This window comes from Anas platyrhynchos, chromosome 2, assembly GCF_047663525.1.
Source record: "Anas platyrhynchos isolate ZD024472 breed Pekin duck chromosome 2, IASCAAS_PekinDuck_T2T, whole genome shotgun sequence".
NCBI classification, from domain to species: Eukaryota; Metazoa; Chordata; class Aves; order Anseriformes; family Anatidae; genus Anas; species Anas platyrhynchos.
In genome coordinates, this window is record NC_092588.1 from 38,727,871 (window position 1) to 38,750,042 (window position 22,172).

Genomic DNA, 22,172 nt, shown 5'->3' on the forward strand with positions numbered 1-22,172 from the left:
GATCCCAAGTAGATGGGAAATATTTGCAACTCTATCATTATGATTTCTTAGTACTTCTATAGCTTAAGAAGACGATTAAAAGATATAAATCCATGCAGTTAGGTGGACTACCAATAAAATGTCTGAAATCAATACCAAATACAAAGGAAGTGCTAACAAAGTGCATAGACAGTGTTAATATTTGCTATTGATTTTCTATACTCTCAGTGGACATGTAGATTCTCACGGTGAGCAGATGGTCCCTTCACAGTCAGTGGAGACTGCCATCTCAGTTAAGTCTAGCTAACCAAAATTTGGGTGATATACTACCTAGTCTGATGAGACATAAATTTAGTGGATTTAGCTATTTTTCTCTGGTTGTTAAAAATGTGTCTATTTTCCTTGAATAAAATTGTTTTCAAGATTTAGCATACCTGACATGCTACTTTGTATATTATTTCTTTTTAGGACATCTGAGTGCAGGACTATTTGCAGTAAACAAGGTTTTTGTCCTACAAAGATGAAAATATGACATGAGTTTCACATTCAGTTAATGATGGTATTTTAAATTAGCAAATGCTGTGTAACTTAAGAAAGAGTGGAATTGTAACAATGATTATCACACAAGCATTGGACTATACAGAATACATTAAATTAGGTAAAGACATAAATGCTTGCTTGACTGTGACCAGGAGACAGTTATGAAATATGAAATAAGAAGCAGTTGTAGTTCCCAGGTATTCAAGGCACTTTAATTTAACTTGTGCAGTCCAGTACCTGAACTGAATTTGTACTAACATTTTTAGAAGTCCAGAGCGGAATAATTTCATTCTGAAATACATCTCCCAAAATCAGCAGTGGTATGAGTGATGATGAATATTAGCAGCCAAATAGAAATGAGTCAATATGGTGTTAAAATTCTGACATTACCTGACCACTCCTTAGGGACAGAAAGACCAGAACAACAGTGATCAAATCTCACAGTGGGAGTCGGTATAAACAAGTATATGAATGATTTTAAAATATGAATCATGACTAAATGGGACCTTTCAGATAAAGGTAAGCATGTATTAAAATGGTTTGGTATCAGGAGAGCCAAATTGTTCCAGGTTTTGCAACAGCCATCTCAAAAGCATGGTGCTAATGTACAGTGTTGTACCTCAAGTGTTGGTGGCACGTAGCTGAAATGTTATAGCCAGCTCATGCACCAGTATTTTTCTTATTTATTTATTTATTGGTCACAGTGTTGTGTAATTTATAATTCCTAAGCCAGAATCCCTTGAAATCGCCAAAAGCTTACAGTAACTTAGAGGCCTTGGAAGAAATCCTTAGAATATGGAACCCGATTTTCACATTCAAATTAGAAATTAAAAGACAGAGAGAGAGAAGCTTTAGCTTCTCTCTTTTAGCTTCTGTCTTCTTTTGTTTTTAACAAAAACAATTTTGTAAAGATCTTCTTTGGTTTATCTTTATATTTGTACATATCTTGCAAGGTAACATTTAGAACTTGAAGAGCATGACTTCATGGAATGGTACCAGAGTTTAATATTCATTGACTATTCATTTCAAATTTCAGACTCTTTTTGCTTTTTAAGATCTGGTCTGTAGATGTAGTTCAGATCAGGAATGTGTGTTAAACCATTTTCACTACAACTTTTATTCTTCCTGACCACCTCTTTTCTATTACGTACTGAGATGAATTTATCTAAGTAAAACCAGATATTTCAAGAGAAGAAATTATTACCCTCTGCAAATGCGTGTTAGATTTTTTTCTTCAGTTGTGCTGGCTGTTTCAGAAAAATATACTAAGAGAATATGAAAAGGAAATAAAAGTGTGAATGACACAAGCAAGGACTGCCTTCTGTGTGATAAAGATAGCAACGAGAAAGGGTCTGTTGGTTTATACTGTTTCCCATTCTTGATACAATCATTGTCTCAAGAACAGATTCATATTCTACATCATTTTCTGTTACCTTTATAGTCTTTCTTACGAGAATGAGGAATGAAAATTTTAATGCCTCATATATTCTGTGAATTACTGTAGGCGAGTATGCTGTACTACTTTGATCTTTCCTATATTCTGTGGTTTGATTGGGTCGTGATGTGAATGGAAAGCAGCACAAAACAAATCACTTTCTGAGAGAACAATTGCAATGAGAATAGGTGCAGAAAGAAAAAGGTACCACTTCAGCCCATTTCATTATGCATTAGATTGGGTAGAAACAGAGTTCAAATACCTGCTTTTAGAGGTACTAAAAATTATCTCAATTTTTAGGTTAACCAACCTATCAATTCCTAGCAAAAATTTTGCCTAGGTGTTCATAATCTGAATATAACTGTCTAGACTTAAAACCAGCATTGCTTTATCGATGTTCACTAGAGCTATATAGTGCAGAGGGAAAGGGGAGGAGAAGAGAGACATAAAGGAAAACAAAAGATTAAAAAGAAAATAAAACAGCTGAAGAATTAAACATGTATAAAGCGTCTTAAAAATTCTGCATGTGCATTCGTAATGGAAAATGAAATGTGGAGGGGGAGGCAAAAGGAAAGCTAGGTTGCCCAAGAGACAGAACTACTGTTCATTTACAGCTTCCTGCTGTCCAAATGTTGTCCCACCATTGGTACTGGTACTGTCTCTGCCTGCCTCATGCCCCAAAATCTCTGGGCCATGGTAGCACTGGAGTCAGAAATCGCAAAGGCCAGCAGCTTGTGCCTGTGATGGGTAACAGCATCTCCTCCAGACATCGCAGGCACCTGGCATCCCCTTTTCTTGTCCAGTGAGCCCTTTCTCCAGTCTGCCTTGGGTTTTATACCAGTGTTATGTGGTGGTGTTACAAGGAAATGCACTATATTTGCAAAACTACATTGACAGGTTTTCACAGTGGGGAAGACCTTCCATGAAATGTTTCAGGCTTGCTTGGAGCAATGAACAAAAAGAAAGAAGAGGAAGACAAATATTATAAACAGCTTGCTGCTACTAGCCATGCTCATGCTTAGAGTCAGTCATTTTTAAAGGGGGCAGGAATATAGATGGTACTGTATTAGATAAAGGAAGGAAGCTTTTGCCTCGTTCTGAAGCCAGAAAATGGTTGTGCCAGGTTTTTAGAAATGGCGCTTACAGCATTTGTTCACCATGCTCTGTCATATCCCTGAGTTTATATTCCACATTTCTGTGTATTCTTGAGATTTACATAAGAACATTTTAAAGATAGAAATTTTGCATCTATATTTTAACATCTAAACTTATGCTATACAAAAGCCAGGGTTCTGAAATGATTTGAAAGATTATTTAAGTGTTCATTATGTTACTTAGGTTTTAATATATAAAAATAGATCATCACTGTGTTATAATTCAGAATATAACTCCAACAGCCTTGATATATAATTATTTTGCATGGTCATTTTGTAAGTATTGTCACAAACTAAGTTTGATAATCTGTGAAATATGTACAATAAAATTTGTCTACTTCTCCATGAGCAAAGACAAAGCTACTGCACCTCCCATGAAAGCAGTGTCATATTTGTCTCATCTTTTTTCACCCATGCACATCTACCTTAATAGGGAACAGAACCAGTGCTGTATCAGACACAAAAGAGATTATTTCTTCAAGATACTGAATGAATATAACAAATACTAGTGGTTCTCTTATTTCCAGACTGAAAAGCAAATGTCTGTATTAAAGTGATGGATTGCAGACAGCATAATATGCTATAACAAAGCCATGGCTGTTTGTATAAGATTTCTAATACCTGTACTTTCTTTACCATGAGTGTTGCTAAAATCTCTGACTACTGGAAGCTTCTCCATTGTGTCTTGTCTATTACATAGTTTGCTGTGTTTCAAACTTTATAACTACATGCATATATTACTAGTTACACAGAAAATAGTTCTTGTAGCTACTCTTGACTTAAGCATCATGAACAAGCAGTGCACAACATCACATACCCGCATTGTGTTCAGATCTTAGTGTTATCCAAATAACACAAAGAAGTAGCAGCTTCTACCCTAGATGGAGGGCTGCACCCATGTGGCTGTGATGAATTCAATCTCTGCAACAGCTCTTTCAATACAGACCAAATGATATCTGTCTGGCATTGTGTTAGCTACATACCTGAAAATGACTGTATTTCTTCCAGTTTCTTTTCAAAGATTCCTCTCTTTCTTCTTTGTTCTATTTCTGACTTTTTGCTTTCTCATGTTCTTATTCTGCACTACACTGTTTCCTAAATACCATTTAAGTATCCTTTTCAAATACAAATTTACCTACAATAAATAAATAAATAAAAAAGGATAAACTTGGCAAACCTTTTACTGAAAAGGTTTTGGCATTTGGCATGATTAACAGAAGACACACATTTTCACTTGTGTATTTTGTTATGACTTTATGGGACCAAAGAGATTTTTGCTTTTTGTTTTTATGTTCTTATTTTATTTCAGTGTTTCCATTTCAATTGCTAACTTCAGTGTTTTACTCTCTTCACCCCCTCTCACTCCCACCTCCTTTTTTTTTTTTTTTCATTCCGGCATCAAACCCTTACTTTCCAATTTTATTTTGATTTAGCACTGGGATATTTCTGTTACTGTCTTAAGCTGCCTTATTTTTATTTATTTTTTATTCAGATGAGTATACACCATTTAAAATTTGTTAAACATAGCCACTTGGAGTCACACTTGTAGTCAGTCTGTCCTCATGAGGAAGAGCTTAATTTGCTTCTTTGAAAATGTGCCTGGCTGCTGCACTGAAGCAGAGCAAATGGCATGTTTGGTGAAAACAGTATAAGAAGTGGAAAAGTGGAAGCACTTTGAGAGATTCTCGCGGCATATTAGACAGGTATTGTTTTTCCCTGACCTCCACTGCTTTACTGGACTAGTATTTTGTACTGTTTGCAAGGCAGAAAAGATGTATTTAATTCATTTTCCCACTCCAAAACTTGCCCTTTGCCTTTGTTTAACTTGATGAAAAAAGACATGGTAAAGCTGTAAAGTAGCAGCACCACTTCTGAAAGCCTTTTTTTTTTTCTTTTTTTTTTTCTTTTTTTTTTAATATATATATATTAATCCTAATACCAGTACAAACAGAAATATTAATACTTAGCTTTTCCAGCCACAGCCAGTGATCATGAGAACTTGAAGCATGAATTTGGGCAGCGGCAGCATTTTTTTGTGGATCTTCTCACAGGTTGACACCCGTGGAAACTGGCTAGGCAAGAAACTGGCTCTGGCAGGAATTTTTCAGGGCAAAATCTCACAGATGGATGTAGGGTAGATCCAGCAAATCAAGAGGAAAAGTGTCTATGGTACAGGCGGTGGGGTGCAGTGGAAAATTGTGAAGATGTGCTACAGCAGAAATCAAAAAAGTTCAGTCAGCAAAAGAATGCCTCTTCAAATCATTGCAGCACCTTGCTATGCTGTGGGCTATCCAGCCATTGAATTACACTTGCGTATGCCTCCTTTTGGAAAGAAAATTTTTGTCTGTCTGGAGAAAAATCATGATCTTTACCTCCAAGAGATTTTTTTTTTTTTTTTTTTTTAACAGAAAATCTACCAAGGAACCAGATATTTCTCCTGCAGTGTATTTAACTTTGCCAACACCATTGCAGCTTTTTATTGCTGAGTGTGCTGGGAAGAAATGTTTGTCGTACACAAGATCATTAAATGTACTTAGTGAGGGTTATGATCTGGGGACAACAAGCACACCTGAACACATGAAAGGCAATTCCAGAGAAAGAATCTATAAATCTAGCTCAGGAGAAATCCAAAGAAGCAATGAGTATGTTTAAGGGCCAAAAGAGAATGCACCAATTCTCTGCAGGATTTAACACAAACCAGAATACCTTAGTAGAATCTTTTCAGAACAAGGAAAAATACGATTGCAAAGGTCTGACATCTGAGACATCTGAGAGTGAAGACCACTGAAGCCAAAGTGATTCTGACTCCTAATGTGCTTTCCATGTGGTGCTCCTGCTTCAAATGCTCTGTCACACTTGTCTGAATCGGACAAGACTGGACTACCCTATTTTCTTAGAAAGAGAGACCAGATGTCCATGATGACTTGGGAAACAGTGAAACATTCTCAATAGCTGGGGAAGTAAAAGGGTACTGCTAAGCCATAGCATGCATGGTGGGTCCCATAGTACTGTAATGAGACAGTTAGTCCTTTCTATTGATGACATCATTTAACCCAACTTCTGTCATATTGCTACTGTTATATGAATTTCAGAACTGAAGATAGCTCACTCTGATTTAGATTTTGGATTCCGACACTGTGCTGGATTGTAGTATAAGTATGATCTCACTGTATAAGAAGGTGGAAAACTAATGAGTATGGGGCGGCAAGTTGGGTAGGAGGCAGTAGCAGCTCAAAAACATTAGAAACTCTCTCCAGCACATGGATTGTGATTTCTTACAAAAGACCAAGGGTCACTGGTCCTATTTGCATTGCTCTTATATATATAGTGATCACTGAAACAATGGCTTAGTGCTACCTGGGTGCCCTGTGAACCACTGAGGAAGGCTTGTGCATAGCAGAAAGCTGCCTGAAGGACAACAGGGGGGCGTCCTTCCCTCTTCACCTTCAGCCATCTCCTTTCCTATTCTAATTCTCTGCCTCTTCATCTCACCTTGGAGGGATATTACTCTATATTGCTGTGTGAAAGAGACAAATTTCTGCACCTCACTCAGTTGTAACATGAAAACGTTACCTATCAGCTTCTGACTTGTGAACTCAAAACAAACCCAAAGAAATCTAATTCTCAATTTTACCCTAAAAGTGTCTTAACTACATGTTAATGTTGATAATTCATGACGTATGGATTAATCAATCATTTCAATATGTAAAAAGCAGTTAAGGGGGGACAGTTTTATTTCACCAAAAATTCCAGAATTCTGATTCTTCACAATTTTCATATTACAGGAGGATCACCTTTGTGAGATGAATATTTCATTTTCATTCTTTGTAGCATATTTGTTTCCAAGCATTCCAAGTCAGTCATTTATCAAATGTAATATAATTATTGCTTGTCACATTTTAAAATCCTCACTTTAGGAACATAATTTTCAAGCACTTTTGCACATTACAATTTAGTCATATAAGCAGTATACTTGAAATCAACAATACTAACCTTGTAAGTGTTGGTTGTGATGACTCACAATATCAGGCCTGACAAATTTATTGTAAACATATGTACCATTCATGTTGGAACTGTATAAGACTATATAAGTCTTATACAGCTAGCGGCTCCTCAAGGCAGGACTTGTCTTTGTCTACATTTGCAAAGTGTGAACAGACAGTTGGCTCATGATAAGTAGTATAGTACAGTTACTTAACTATAAGATACAGAAATTTGCAAAGAAATGGAATTTCAGGTTGACGGTAGAGAAGTGCTCAGAAAATACATTTCAAGAAATGAAAGTTGTTGAACAAGGAAACAATTGTTTTACTTTGTAAAATTCTGAGGTTAGAGGTTCAAGGTTGGCCATTGTCAGATTAATTCCACTTAGTTAGCATGACATTAAAATGAACAGTGAAAATTTCTAGGGATTAACAGTAAAGAAATGGATTATTACTTTTTTTTTTAATAAAAAGAGATAAAACATTTTCAGGTTTGTACCATCCCCTTTTGCTACAGATAAGAATTCTGCTTTACTGGCTGTCTGTAACCAAGATGATGTGACCTTTACTGGATTAATATCTCCTTTTCCTAACTAGTCTACTCTATTAGGAAAGGAAGATATTTTGGAGTATAAAAAGCACTCTAGAGGACTGGAACTGAGCATTAGCGAAAGTAAAATCAATATGGCATGATAGAGAGATGTTAAAAATCTTACAAATTTGTAATTGTAGCACATGAAATGCTTGTTTACAGTGATACAATTTTCATGGTATTAATTCTTTTCTAAACAAAATGCAATGCACTGCTATAAAATTTACGGAGAAACATATACTGATTACACCAAACTCAGCTCATAGGCATATAAATGATAACAGCTCAAATCAGCTGCCTACACCTATCCCAGGAAAAGATTAATTCTGAGAGGAAATAGCAGATTGTAAGTGCTACTGTCTTTCAGCATTTCCATGGAGGGCAACGGCTAAACTCCTGTTAGAAATGAAATAATGTGCTCCTGGCAAAAGTACAGAGCACTGTATTTATCCCAATAGAGCTGCTTTCTCACCCAGCTTCAGTCAATTTTTGTGAAGATTATAGAGCTCTCTGTTTAAAACTTGTCACGATTTTTGTCTTCGTAACTTTATCTTTGTATCCATATTCCCAAGAAGTCTGTTCAGGAAGGTCTACTTTTTTTTTTTTTTTTTTTTTTTTTTTTTTTTTTTTTAAGTTAAATTTCTGCTTTATTTTACCTTATTTATTTTTCTATTTATAAATGTTTGCAATTTTTGCTGTCTCTGAATCCTTGGAGACATGAAGAGTTTGTCTTGGATGGATTTCATCCATTTGACTATCATCTGTGTTTCTCTTCAGATATTAAAATCAACACAGTTTCTTCTGATGGGATCAAACTTAGACGGTTTCTATACATCTGCTGTACTATATGCTATCAAATTCCAAAAAGGGATTGAGACCAAAAAATAGCCTAAAGAACTAAGGCAATAGTAAGATATGCAATCCCAATCATCAAGGAAGAAGAGAAAATGATTATCTTATTTAGTACTCTACCAGAAATTTACCAGAACCATGCCAACTATCAGCACAGATATTCAACACAACTAGCCAGTGTGATATGAATTCAAGATGACAGGTAATGCCTACTAAACATTCGCCACATCCATGAATTCCCCCTCAATTTTGACCAGTGCAGAACTTTACCCTCAAAGCATTGGAGAACCTGTATTTTCTTAGAGACAAGGAGAAAAACAATTTCTGCAAGGAAGTGAGTGAGACAATGCACAACTCAGCATTTTCATAGATATTCATAGATTCATAGCATGTGAGTCCAGAAGGGACTAGTAGATAGTCTAGTGTGACTTCTTATAAATCATAGGTCATTAAGTCTTGTTCAGCTTCTGTATTAAGTACAACAGTTTTATGTTTTGCTAAAATATGTCTCCTTCTCTAGTGTGAAGCATTTTTTTGAAAACATGCAGGAACAGGAAAGCCACCATTCCTCTTAGGGTTTGATTCTAATGTCTTGTGGATGTTCTTTAAGAAACATTTGGGCCTAGTTTAAAATTGGAATTTTGCTTGTCTTATGCTTTCAGTCATTTTATTCCTGTTATGACTTCTCTGTTAGATTAAATAACCCATTAATATCTACTATCTTTTCCCCGGTACTTAGGGTCTGTGGTTAAGATATTTGATCTCCCTTTAAGTAAACAAGACACTTTAAATGCCTCACTGTGAGGTGTCTTCTCAGGACCTATAATATTTTCATATTCCAATTTTCCCTCTCCAATTTCTATCATTGTCTGAAGTATGGAATCAAGGATTAGTTTCCTATTAATCTCACTAGAAATGTATACCAGGATCTCACCTGATTACTTCCTAATTACTTTTCCCATTATTTATCCAAGAATTATGAGCAGCCTTTCCTTCCAGTCTAGCACTTACAAGTTCATGTGCAATCATATATCCATGTTATTTTCACAGCCTTAAAATATATGTCTGCCCTTTGTTTCTCCCTCCATCTTTCATATAAATATACCATATATCCTTGTTTCTGAGTGTATAGTTTTGCATTCAGCTGTATTAACACCACATTTTTTTTGGAAAAGATCTTCTTCAATCTGTGAACCCAACCTCCAGCTACACAACATGTTCTAAAAGCAAAAGCAAAATGATAGTGGCTATAAATAAAATAACAGAAGATGATACGTTAAATGCTGCATTCAATAAAAATTAAGAGCATAGTGACAAAACAAAATGTATTAAAAAAATCATAAATTTTACTTTTTCTAAAATGTACACACACTCATATCAGAACAAATAAAAAAACAACCAAACACACCTGCAAATATATGCAGATGACTGGGAGCTTGGCTCCCAGTTTATGAAGTCCATGTAACATGGTTTCCGCTTTGCAAAAATTCAAGCTTTAAGAGAAGACAGACATATTTCATCTTCTGAGAGGTTGCTGGGATGTGCAGTGCACCCAGACAGTTGAAAACACAGCCAGATCCTCAATTTTGTACATTAATAATGCTCTCCAAAGTGGTATGGGCACTCCATGTGCACACACCCAATGCATGCTTTTCTATGTTTTTGATTGCTTCTTTCATAAGTACTTCTTTGATTAGTATTTCACAGTTATTCATCAAGGTTAAATCCGCATTACATGGATAGACTGGTTTCTTAGTCAGCTTTATTTCTAGCCCAGATCATTGGTTTGAGAAATATGCCGCTCAGATTATATTTATATCATCTTAGAATTAACATATATCTGATATGCATGTCAGTTAATTTCATATACTGTGTTATTTTATTATTGCCCTGCACTTCGATAATATTCAAAATTGTTAGAAAGGATTAAAAATAAAGCCATTCGTGAGACTCTTAGACAGCTGGGAAAAAAAAAAAAAAAAAAAAAGACGTTTCCAGGAACATAATGAATAGCTTGTCAATTTTGTGCAATTTCAGATGTATTAAAAATATAAACATAAAAATATAAATTTATTACTCAAATGTCCTACATGAGAGACAGCATCACCTGCTTTCCACTAGCCACATCACTAAAGTGTCCCTTTCTGGATTTTCTTATTCTTGTATTTACCTTTTGGCAATGTCATTTATCTCATGCCCTCTTCCTCAGGAGAGTCTCTGCTGTCAGCTCTTCTGACTTTTCCTCTAACAACATGCTCTTCACTCAGTTTGTATTGTGTTTATCTTACAATTAACCACCTTACTCCTCTTCTGAAATACTGTGCTTATTCATTTTTATGGTTATCCGTACAAATGCTTGAGGACAAATAACAGTACCCTACTGTTGATAATGATAATTCTTACAAGATTGCAAACAAATTTTATAGCATATCTCATTTTCAACACATTTTACTTTAAAAAAAACTCTTATTTCTATTACTGTGTTTTTGTTTTGTTTTGTTTTTAAATTTATTTTTATTTTTATGATTTTAGCATTGGTTCATTCCTACCTACATCAATTCAGAAACTGAGAAAGTTGTGTGTCTTACATATATGAGAAGCTTTTAATATCTTTGTTAAACTTTTCTTTAGTGTAATTATCCAACTTTCTTTGCCCTGAGAAGTCAAATCAAATCATCTGATTTTTTTCAGATCAAAATCTGAAAGACAAGAAGAACATTGCCTTAAAATTGAACTTTGAAGCATGGGTCCTCAGATGTTTTAGAGGTGCTGAAACAAAAATTTATGTTCCAAAGACAGTGATGACACAGGAACACAGAATATTTGTAAAACTATTTTAGCTAATGTCAACCAGGAGGCCAGTCAAAAGATAACTGAGCCACAGAAGATCCACCACAGCTATACCACTTTTCATTTTGCAAGATGCCCTCCAGTCTTGACTGGCTTCACTTCCAGCTTTTTGACAACACAGCTGTTGTAGCCAACAATGTTTTTGGCATTGACTTCAGATAGAATGACAACTGAGTGGAGACCACCTCTGCTAACCATGGCACTTGAGCATGTGATCTCACTTCACATGGATTTTTGAAAAGTGCAGTGGTTGTGCCATGCTTTCTTTAGTGGTGTGTTTTACCCAGGCATTGGTGGTCATAACAGCCACTGTTTTGGAGATAAGACTGATAGTTTGTCAGATTTGATAAGGTGTTAGTTGCTTATGTGGTTTTCAGACATGTTGATATTATAGTAATGACTTTCTTCTAAATGTGTTTAGAACTCAGCTAAGGCCTTGAAATACACCTGGAATCAGCTGGTTCATAGATACCTCTGGAAAACCTAAACAGTCAGCATGATACGAGCACAAAGTGAGCTTTAAATAATGCAAAAGCCACCAGAATTCAGTGTTGTGTTCAGTGAAATAGAAGAAAGAGTGTTAAATCTTGTCTTGGTACCTTTATTCCCAGTTTGTCTACAGCTAAAGTTTACCCACTGAGATGACTTTCTTAGAGCCCTTTGTATATTGTAATAAACTGTTTCTTCCTTTATCTGACTGCTAGAGCCCAGATAGCAATGAGACTGCCCAATAAATGTGTTAGACTTTCAGTGTGCTGTCAACCTTCACTTCATTCTGCAGAGAAATTTCATGATTTTTGTTGTTTTGTTTCATTATAGCTATTGCATGTGGGATCAGCCAGGTTTTGTATTTTCCTCAGCAATCACTCAAGACTATAGGATTCTTTTTCTTTTCTGTTGTTAGAAAAAGTAGCTATAATGTCTATCTTTGTGTTACTATTTTGGTATATTCCTGTCTTCTGTATCTTTAAATGTACCACCCATCTAACCCAATTACCTTTTAATTCAGGAAATTATACTACAGCTCAAAGAACAGAAAAATTATAATCACACAGTCAGAAGAGCATGCCTTTTTATTAAAATAAAACAAACAAACAAGTTGACTACATCAAATGTAATCAACTATACTACTAAAAATCAAAATAACTGCATCAGAATTTTAAAGGAGCTTATAATTCTGCATAAAAATGATTTAAAGTAATTTTAATAAATATTTTGCCAGTGTGGGTAGGTATAACTTTGCTTGTCAGCACATCTGTATTTTTCTCTCGTCTAATAAACTAGCTAGGACAGTGCAGCAAAGGAACATTATAATATTAACAATGTTGCTGGAAAGCTCTGTGCTTTAGAATGAATTAACTTTCACTGCACTACAGAACATACAAAGTAAAATTGGCTCTGCTCAGAAAAGCAAATTTAACCCCTTAGGGACAGCTAAGCTCTACTAATATTTTGACAACTATTTTTGAGCAGCCTTTGGATGGGAGTCAAGGAGGTAGCTGATATATTTGGCAAGTCTGGAAAAAACAACCCACCACCACCAAATATATCTATCTTATCTATCTATCTATCTATATACATATATATATATGATTCTATATTATATATGTAAAGGAGGAACCTTTTTATTTTATGCAAAATGTTACAACCTGGGAATGTGCCAAGAGACAGTAGTCAGGTTCCAGAAATACTGAGGGGTTAATGTTGTGGAAGTAGAACTGAGACATGTATCTTATTATGCAAATATTCATTAACAGTAGAAAAAGCAATCCTATTCTGTGGTTGCATACAAGTTTCGGTTTTCTTCCTCTTAAAAATGTATTGGGTAAATAATGGAAAAATGGTTCAGTGAAAATCTGAGGGCTGATAAGGACTTGACCTCTTCTGCATTAGTCCATATAGAAAGGTTCGCTGGAGAAACTTTCATTATCCCACTGGCTTCCATGGGATCTCCTAAGCATTTTTTCTCTCAGAGGTGAAAGCACTGTGTGGGACAGAGGCTTCTGTGGTATGGACAGAAAAGCAAGAAATGGGACCACTTAGTGCCTTTTTAAAATGCTGTAAAATAGATTTTATATATATAACATATATTTAATTACCAGACTATACTTATCTAGACATCTAAAAGAGAAACTTTCCGCATAATAGATTTTTTTCAATGAAATTTGGTAATTAAAAATATCTTTTAATTGAAAAAAAATAAAATATATTGAAAATATTATTTTACTATCTGTACAATGGAAGGACTTTCCTGGGATTTTAGGGGGTTGGGGAGACTGAGAAGGCTATCATTTTATGTGATAGTTATTTTATACATTTTCTGTGTTAAAATTTTTAAATCCCCAGCCTGACATACCTCAGATGGGTTAATTTTCTTCTTTATACTTCACACTACTAATTTCCTCTACTTTTAAGCAGTCCCTATTCATTTCAAATACCATGGGAAATCTGGAGAGGGTGATATGTCTAATACTGTTAAGTTGCTGTTTATCTTTAAGGTTTGCTATACTGTATTTTTGTGGATTTCTAATCTCTGTCTTTTGTATTTTCTAATACTTATTACAGAGTAAATAAATTCTAATGTGATGCTTTTTACTCGGTGTGTTTTTGTCATTATATTTTATTCTCTCAAGAAAATTAAAGAGCCAAATATGAGGAGGAAGAACGGAAACTCACATGGTAAAAAGTGTTGCAAGGATTCTGTAGTGTATTCTGTAGTGTGCTGAAGATTGAGAAGAGACAAGTGATTTCCAACTGTAACCCTTTTTTTTTTGCTGAAAGCTCTATTTAGATGTTTTCTAATGTATTTTTCCTTAGCCAGCTCACAGACTTGCTAGCCTTAAAAAATTTAAAAGTTATAATGTTCTGTTGGTTTTATATCTCCAAAATTTCACCCACTTCCAAATGGAACAAATTATCCAGTCTGTTTTTGTACCATGAGCTAATTAAAACACTATTATTTTCTTTTATTTCTTTCAATAAATCTCTCAGTCCCCTCTTTGCTGACTATTTCTATCTCATATTTTTGTTTTAAACCTACCCTTTTCAGAAATGATTCTTCGGAAAACTTACTTGACTAATTTGATTATTAGTTTTGAGATCTATTCTTCATTACTTACAGAGATTCACTTGCAATCATATTTCATTCTTCATCACATAAAAATGGCTCACTTCAAAGCTAGCAAATCTGTTTGCTTGATCAGCTTTACTTTATCAGTATAAATAGCCTGCTTTTAAGAGTCTGTGAGATGTTTCTATCATATACAAATACAAGTATACATAGAAGCAACAGACTGTACAAGACAGCCTAATATATAAAAATATAAATATATGAATATATAAATAAAAATTATTTAAAATTACTAGTTTCCATGTCTCATCCAAAAATCTCATTTGGTCCATAAAAGTTTAGTCTACTCAGTTTCCATGAAATAGAAATAATTGTTCCTCTCCTCTCCTCTCCTCTCCTCTCCTCTCCTCTCCTCTCCTCTCCTCTCCTCTCCTCTCCTCTCCTCTCCTCTCCTCTCCTCTCCTCTCCTCTCCTCTCCTCTCCTCTCCTCTCCTCTCCTCTCCTCTCCTCTCCTCTCCTCTCCTCTCCTCTCCTCTCCTCTCCTCTCCTCTCCTCTCATTTCTGTCATGTATAGCAAAATGCTGGCAATTTATACTACTCTCAGAATGTGTTAGGTGCTGTATATCTCTTCCTAGAACTGCTTAAACAGAAATGAAGTTCCCAAGAAAATACTGAGAGGTTGTTATTTTCTCAGGAAAAGACTGAGATGGAAAAGTGATCCATCTTCATGTCTTCTGGAATAGTCTTAAACTGGACAGTTGCAAATATCGTTAACTGAAAATGGGTGCAAGAGTTATTTCAACACTTTACTTTGCCCTTAATATATCATTACAACAGAAAGAACCTGATGAAGTCAAGTTTAGAAAAAGGTTGTTAGGTTGTTGAAAATACTTATGAGAGTCTCTAGTTATCTGGTCTCTAACTATTTATTATCACTATGGTTGCAAAACTAATTTTCATTATAGGAATGAAGTTCACAATAATAACAGAATTGAGAGGAATGGAAAGGCTTACTGCTTGCATTAGGATTAATGTTAAAAAATTTAAGATCTGATGAATTAGACTGGATCAATTCTGATCTTCCTGCTGGGTGGCTCTGTGATCTTGGTCCTGTTTCTGTAAGGATATGTACATAGACTTCAGTGTACCTTCTTATAATACAGAAATAATTTTCACAGGATTAAGGTGTTTTCTTTTGTTTGTTTGTTTGTTTTTGGGCATGTAACTGTAATCTGTAACTCAGAAGGAGCTCCCAAAGATTTATGTACATATATGGGCAATTGGAATTCATCTCATTACTACATTTTTGTTGATGACCCTGGAGGCTATGTTGTCTTCCAGTCATGAACAAGTAGCATGATTATACACAATGATATAATGGTTAATAATAATTGATCTATTTTTTATTTTTTTTTAATCTCATCACCTCAGTAGCCTTAACTTCATATTTTCTTATCATTTTTTTTTCCCCTGACACCCCCTTATTAATCCTCCTAAAATGCAAAAATATGACATGAGAAAGGAAGCTGCTGTAAGCAGCTTGCTTGTTTTTAATAGTGAATTAATTACTAAAATAATTGTAATTTTTCATCTGTGTCTGGTGTTTTCATCTTCATTCCTTTGGCCTTTTTTTTCCCATTCATTCTCTGCCTCTCAGTTTAATCGTTTTAACTTCAACTCTAAGAAACACAAATGTGCCAATGAACAATAAACTTGAATCAGTCATAGGGTCAGTGTTTTATTTACCAAAGATTACAACAGCTGCTCTAAACACACAGCACCCTAAAACATTAACCTTCATCAATGAAGACTTAATTAATACACTAGAATGTAGTCAATTAGATGACAGATGAAAGGATTATCTTGTTTCTTATCAGATACCTGTCTGTAACTACTATCTCTGATCCTCAGTGACATTTTAATTTATATATTCTGCCTCAGAATTATTTCTTATACTGATATCTTAGCTGTTCCAATGAACCTTCTTGTGACTTCCGTGTTTACAGATTGCTGGTGATTGACCCAGTATACAATTATTAGTCAGTAACATTTATGTATCTTCAAGAGACAAAAATCACGTGTCCTTCTTTGTTCATTTGTTAAGATTGACTTTTGGAAAAAGTATAAAATATTTCCCTTGTGGAAGTAGAAAAACAGTAACAGAAGCGAATCTTTATTCCAGCTCATCCACTTCAGCCTTAGACTAAGAGCTATTGGGAAATCTGTGAGGTTTGAGGTGTACTTCTATATTTCAGTTGCTGTATACATTACAGATTTCATATTCTTATCTTCCTTGGCATCATCCTTGTCTGGTCAGGGTAGACCATATCAGGCAATTATTGTTCTTAGTTTTCTTATGGGCTCTATCTTGCTCTTCCCTAACAGTACCTAATAACAATATAGACAGATAATTCCTAAAAGCTGCAATTTAATTTAAATACTCCAATCTTCTCTTTTACTCTTGAAACTCCCAATTATTTATTTATTTATTTATTTTTCATTTATTTTCCCTATAAATATTTGGCTAAGATATGAAAAAAAAAATGTGAAAAAATCTCCAGTCTGAGGAAAATAACTCATCTGAGAGTCAGAAAAGGTATGGAAATTATGGAAATTGTTAGTTTAATTGGTTAACTACCTTGAGTGCATCTAAATCCAGAAGCATGATTTTAAAAAAAAAAATACTGCATATTACTGTTTGTTTTGCTATATGTCATCTTTCTTTTCTTGAGTGTGTGCGAAAGTTTGGAGAGGAGAAAGACTGGGAAAAAATGCCAAAGGGATATGACCACTTGAAGAACAATAAACTTTGTAGTTTGACTTCTTGCCCTAAGGATGCTCTGACATCTCAGGGCTCCTTGTTTGTAGGTTTTGAAGGCAATCTGCATTTTCATGAACTGTCAGACATGATTGCCAAAGATGATGATATTATGGCAATGAGATTATGACAAAAAGATTTGATTCTGTGTGAGAAACCTTCATGTGCATTGTCAGAAAATTTGAAGAATTTGAAACTATAGGCAATGAGAACAGACATAAAATTTCTAACCTAAAAATTGCAACTGTGTGACTTTATTTATTTATTTTACATTGCCAAATAAACCCTCAGTAAAAATAAACTGGAATGAATGGAAAGAACATTAGGAATTTTATATTGAAAGTCTTTTCTCTGTCTGAGAGAGCCACTCTGTAAATATTGCCTTTTAAAATGGCTACCTCAAATGCTTGGAGCTCAGATCATCCCCTCCCAGTTATGTCTATCAAAGCAAATAATAAGCAGAGCTCTTGCTGTGCCACTTTTTCCATTATGCTTGTCAATGAAGAAGCAGAATAAAATTCTCAAGATGTGAGAAAAATGGAACATATTTAGTTAGAGGGATCTTGGATTCACTTATAAAGTATATATTTTCTTTGAAAATGTTAAATTGTTTGAGAGACAGGAACTGAGAATAACAGCTTTTATTTTCTAAACACCTATTACATATGAGTGAAAAATATGTATCTGTGTAACTCAAAGAATAGGCTTAATTTTTTGAAGGATCACACAGATAAGCTCTTCGGGGAAAGGTACAGATGGTTGCATGTACACCCCGTAAACTCATGGGTGTTATGGCAAAGGCCAAATCCTTTGACAGAAGTATCTGCTTGTTCCTGTACATATACATGCAGCTTTGTTTTGGTTTAGAATTCTGTAGGCATAATGAATTTCAGTTGCACATAAGGGCAGCAATAGGGGCATCCACCAAAAACATTGTAGTGTCTGTAAACTAGAATACAAACTGTGTTCTCTTAAACTAAATTAAAACTTTTAAAATGTACCTAAATACTCCTGTTATATTTTGAGAAAATATTTTTAATGGAGGTCTGGTCTGCAGCAACATATGCTGGCTGGTGTGGATGTATTTTGTTATGGTTTCTTGGTTTGCAACTCTTCTGGCAGAAAACCTGTGCCTGATTTCTGAACTTAGCTCTGCTGGCAGATATTCCTGCCTAGCTTGTTAAATCAGCTTCTGAATAACAGCTGATTTCACATTTTAAGCATCAATATGTAACCACGTAGCTGAAATCAGAATCAAGTGTCTTCAATCAAAAATGTTAAAAAATAAGAAAAAGCAGTCATCCCCCCACCCTCCAGCTCTCTGGCTGCCTGCCATTTTGTAAAGATATTTCAGTCTCTGTAGCTCAGGCCTTTTTTTTTTATTCTAATGCCTCCTTGTGCAAATGCTTCTTCTCATGTGTCTTTCTCTTTGCTGCGGGCATAGTGCACCTGTTTGAAAGGAGCACATTACTTTTTTTTTTTTTTTTAATATATATATTTTTTTTATGATTTCCCAACTGCTAGCCCTGTTGGCAGGAATCTGTCTTCAACAGCTGAGAAAGCAGAAAAGCTAAAGCTCTTTTGCTACTTAGAGAGCTACCTTCAAGTTTGTGAAGTGCCGTGTGATGCTACTAGAACTTGCTTCCCTCAGATTCTCTCTCTGAAGCTGAAATTTTGGCAGTAGTGCTGATTCCCACTTGTGTAATGAGACGGTTATGTTTCTGAGGGACATCTAGTCAAGGGCATGGATAACCTTTTCCTGACCTGCTGCTTACTTCTTCAACTTTGTCAGCACTCCTTATAAAAATATGGGATCTATTCCATATTACAGAATTTGATATACCCATTTTTCTTTTTCAGAGCTGAAATCCATATGGCGTTTACTTCCTGCTGATACCTCCACTCCAGGAATCTCTTCAGAAAACTAACCAAGACTCAGAAAGAAATACATAACATGTTCTTTGCTCTATGTTCTCACATACCTAAACGCCATTTGCAAAATCAGAGCCCCAGAGAATACTTTGGTGAAGACCAGGAAATTTTAACTCCAGTTCAACCTCAGTGTTGAAGAATTTCCTATTCTGGCAGTCACAGAAATGAATCACCCTTCTGTGCTACATGCCTCACAGAAGCACTGCTCCTTAAATGTATCCATATCCCCCTGGACCATGGATGCCAAGCCACAGTTCTTCTGTGCTACCAGCAGTAAAGTTTGTGAAGTTGGGAGATGGTTAATAATTTTGTAGACTTTGTTTAACCAAAGCACAGTACTGCTCATGGTTCCACAGCTCGACTGACTCTAAAGGGCTGAAAAAGTAGCACAAACATATCCCGTTTGATAAAGAAGACATGGTTTTGAATACACACAAGAAACAGTTCTTTGGAGTAGGAAAGTACATTTTAATCTGTTGACTCTCAGTAAACAACTTCACACTGGGCGAAGACAAACTAAATGACAATTATACTATTCTGGCAATGAGTTCATGAGGAAAAGGAAAAACAGAAAATCCATCCATACACACTCTTTACTCAAATGACACAACTTGTTTTCCTTCCTTCCTCTCCCTCCCCCCCCCCCCCCATTTGATGCCTGTCTTTTTGTTGTTGTCTCAGTCTATTCTTCATATTAAGTTCCTACATTAGTCATGTGCTTTTCAGAGCATCTGATTGTATTTTAGCCCAGGCAAAATCAATTTTAGGATGGTGCCCCCATGAAAGATTTACGAAGATGCCTCTGTGAGAGGTGGCTGCTTCCAGATGTGAGCATAGCACTAGTGCAACCACCTCTGCGTTTTAAATTTTTACAAACATATGGTTTCCATTTTGGTAAATTCTACATGTCAGTCAGTTCAAAAGACCTGATACATTTTATATTACAGTTATTCAATAAAAGGCATTGTCCTGGCATATCTCCAGCCCAAGGGCAAGAGAAAGTGTTCTGACTATGTTGGGATTTGTTCAGCTCTTCTTCTTAAGTCTACAACATACTGATGAGCTATATACACAATAAAATCGAAGTTAGTCACAGGATGATCTTTAGGTGGTGAACATCCTGAAAACAAACAAACAAACAAAGGAATAAAAAAGGAAGTGTGGGGGAAGGGTGAGCACTAGGATCAAAATCTTCAAGTACTGATGGAAAAAGTAAGAATATGAACTTCCTGTCCATGGTAAAAAGGACATTGCAGCAAGAATGACTGAAATTATGCATTGGCAAAAGTAATGGTGCATTGGAATTAATTGCAATTAGTAAGTATTCATCACTGGATGATTTTTATGAAAAAGATACAGAAATTTATAGAGTTGTCTCTGTTTGGAAGAGTAGGATGAGGTAGATAACATCATACATTCTGTTTTGTCACAGATGGCAGAATAAAACAAACAAAAAACAGCAACAACAACAAACACCCTAGTAGTTTGGCCAGAAGGCCTAGTTAGAAACTGGTTGTTTGCAAAGCACACCTGCAATGGATAGAAAGTGTAGGCAAGCAGGAGGGTCATTTGGTACAAACATTTCTTACAAAGTCTCTCTTATGTATTCTTAATGTACCATGTATAGTATCTATAGAAACAGAATATACTATTATACACTTACATTTTTATGATGTGCAAGGTGAAGAAACATAATGCTTGAAAATACTTTTTACATGTGCACAAATGCCATCTCAAACAGAAAAGCCACTCAACTTGGCTGTGTATTTCCTTCTCAGAGAATTAGACGGGAGATAGAGAAAGAAACCCTGGCAATGCTCTTAGTTTGAAAGGTGACCATTTCTCACTAAATCTATTCACATTGGAAGGGAATAGGTGGTAGCTATGATGAACACATAACCAAGAAACACTGTTTCAGGAAGAGAGAACAGCAGAGACAGGATTTTGTTGTATATGTCAACAACTGTCTCTAGTGAACAGTATGTATCTTAGATTATCTGTGTTACAGTAGATCATCTCTGTACAGCCGAATTTGACCTGGTATTGGATTATAGATTCTTAGTTATATAATTAATGATATTAATATTAATAATGATAATGTTATTAATATTATTAATATTTATATAGATATTAATATTTATATAGATATTAATATTTAGCATATTAATTTGACTATAGTTGCCAGCATTTCCATATGTTGCCTATGGACACAGGCTATTGCAGATACAACAACACGTGTAGATACCCCAGAGAACCTGCACCCAGAGACATGTTTAAGTATTTTCCGATGAACATAAGGAATCAATGTTGGGTGCTGGGTCTGTGTTCCCTTTGGCAGACCCAATTCAGGACCTTTCTTGCAAGGAAAAGGTAACAGAGAGTTGTTTCACTGCCTTAGGGAAGAATAAGAACCTTCCTAAGGATGCAGTGCAATCAGTACCTCCGTGCAATATGTGCATTATGTGTAGCTCTTTTATCCACCAATTCACATTACATTCAAATAATTTTTTTTAAAAAGTGGGGTGATATGGTACAATGAAATCATAGGGTGGGTGAGCATCTTTGGATGGTAAAGGTAAGAAAAACATTCTCTAAAAATTAGCTTTATTTTTTGAATACTAATATTGTGAAGTTTCCATGACAGTCAGACGGACAGAAGCACAATTAAGTCTGCAAATGGATTTCTGCAAGGACATTTGTTAAGGACACTGAGCAGAGTAGAAAAGCGAATGTAAAAAGTTACTTTTGACACAGCTAGAATAAATGAATGAGGTAAAGTATTGTCATTTATATTTGACCATGGTATTGCTGATATTGTTCCAGAATTTCAGTTTTTTTTTTTTGTTTTTGTTTTTGTTTTTTCACATTTCCATAACTTAATCACAGAATCACAGAATCACAGAATTTCTAGGTTGGAAGAGACCTCAAGATCATCGAGTCCAACCTCTAACCTAACACTAACAGTCC

General features: G+C 35.2%; 1 long non-coding RNA gene across 2 annotated transcripts in view; it reads left to right on the forward strand.

The window, feature by feature from the left end:
* LOC106014754 (uncharacterized) overlaps positions 1–22,172 on the forward strand; it is a 46,368-nt gene that overhangs the window by 13,238 nt on the left and 10,958 nt on the right. For both annotated transcript variants that reach the window (XR_002398894.4, XR_001186319.5), the window contains exon 2: positions 19,134–20,522. This is a non-coding gene — a long non-coding RNA (uncharacterized lncRNA). The remainder of the gene's footprint in view (positions 1–19,133; positions 20,523–22,172) is intronic.